The 2,031-nt window shown below is 36.5% G+C and overlaps 1 protein-coding gene across 1 annotated transcript in view; it reads left to right on the top strand.

The window, feature by feature from the left end:
- Positions 1 to 328: 328 nt before the first annotated feature.
- Positions 329 to 2,031, top strand: part of LOC116846983 (probable cytochrome P450 4aa1) — a 13,126-nt gene continuing 11,423 nt past the window's right edge. Inside the window, exon 1 of the mRNA XM_032821480.1 lies at positions 329 to 477. The gene's annotated coding sequence lies outside the window, so the exon portion shown is untranslated. The remainder of the gene's footprint in view (positions 478 to 2,031) is intronic.

Raw genomic sequence — 2,031 nt, 5'->3', positions numbered from 1 at the left:
AACGTCTATCTTTGCGCAACGAACGAAAGCCAGCGACAAATGTCAGATGAATCGTACAAGATCAGCTCGGGCATTACGTTTGTACGCGCCGTCGACTGTATAATTAATAATAAATCATCCAACCATACCCTTGAGAGACGAGATTCCCGGACATCCGTCTCTCGCCCTATGATGGCCCCAGATGGCCCTGAACGGAAGGATGCATGTGAAGCGTTTTCTTTGGCGAACGCGCGCGTCTCACCTCCCAGAAGTTAAACAGCGGACTTGAGAAGCACACCTGCACGTGTAATACGTGATTTGGATGTAAATTGTCGTTGAATGGGCGCCGTAAGACGAGCTAGCGGGTCTATGTATATAAACCACTATCGAGCAGACGGCAAGGTTTAGTCGCTCCATCCTTTTGATCGCGAATGTAGACCCCTCGACAGTGTTCCACGAGCGACTAGGAGATATGACACTTTTACGGGGTTACTCCAGGTGAGAAGCATTTCGCCGCTTGTACATATTCTATATCGTTCACGTCGATCATTAACATAATTAATCGTTACGGGTAAAGTTAAAAGAACCGATGCTGCTTGCGTTTTGCATCTTCTACTGCGCAGAACCGAATTCTCTTTCGCGGAATCGATCAAAGATGTATTCAGAGAGCAAGCTGGTAGCACTACCGATCACTGTCGTGACATTACTGACGGTAGCGTTCCACGCCATGACTTCGCGCTATCGTTTTCGAGATGTGCATTGATAACGTTAGCGTTCACAAGCTCCGCGAACAGCGGCAATGATTGTTTGCACTGCGTATGTATTTTTGTCCTCTGCATATTAAGTTATTAAGACTTTTGTTTGATTGTAAATGTCGTTGACTTTTTGATTATGTGGGAATCCAATTACAAGATGCGGAATCATAAAAATTTATAGATTAAATTTCAACCACTCAAAATATGGCGGTTCAAAATAGTGCGCTATTGTTATTCATGGAGTTTGCATTTGTTAGCGCTATTTTGGCACCGTGAATTAGTAGCGTTAATAGTGCGATAGTGAGCTCCTTGAACGCACCCAAGAATGATAATATTAATAAGCGTAAGGGTAATGCGTAAAAAGTATTAATGGCCGTTTCTTGATATTTCGTTATTGGAAGGTATCCTCGCGTCACATCTACCTTATGTTTTAATCACTCACGATCTACACCCAATGAAAATTTTTTTATATATAATTATGTAAAATTATATAAAATTATGTATAATTTTATATTATTATATATAATTATATGCGAAATTTGTCCATACATGTTAATACAGCCCAGCAAACACAGTTATATCAATGTTATATAACTGCAAAATAACTAAGTAATGTTCCAGCAAAGACATGTTTTTTTGTTGAATTCCAACGATTTATTCATTAGTATGGTTCAGTTAAGTGATAATGTATGATTATTTTGTCTAAATAATAAAAACTGACATTTCATATTCCGTATTATTTCAATTATTCGTGAATACTCGCGTGGTTTCAATCCTATGTCAGGCGGCACCCATTTTTAGATCATGTTATTCAATGCTTAACTTCAACGATCATCCGGAAACTAGTGATGCCGATGCGCCGTAACGATATCTCTCTTTTGATAATATTTACAATATACTCTTATATCGTTCAAAAAATGTTATGACATATTTGTTGGTAAATGTTTGACACGACAATCACAATATGATTAATATTGATACAATGTTGTATCAGTAATCAAATTTTAACCTACAACTCGCAAAAGAGAGAGAATATTCTTTCTTTCTCTCTCACAATACTTTGACAGAGTAAAGTTATGATTAGACTCTTTGTAAGAACTCTAGTTTTACAATATCGTGATAACGATCCTTGCATATATTAAAATATCACATTTTATATACGAGAAATACCTAAAGTATAATTTCACATTTATATATAAAAATATTGTACAACTGAAATGTAATGCAAACATTAGACTTCTTATATAACATGTTATATTAAAGTTATGTTGCTGTTATATTGTTGATGTAACTTAAC

This window comes from Odontomachus brunneus, unplaced genomic scaffold (assembly GCF_010583005.1).
Source record: "Odontomachus brunneus isolate Ranch 3 - 2012 unplaced genomic scaffold, Obru_v1 Obru_scaffold_072, whole genome shotgun sequence".
Taxonomy (NCBI): Eukaryota; Metazoa; Arthropoda; class Insecta; order Hymenoptera; family Formicidae; genus Odontomachus; species Odontomachus brunneus.
The sequence above is the reverse complement of the archived record's forward strand: the minus strand, read 5'-3'. Positions and strand labels throughout refer to the sequence as shown.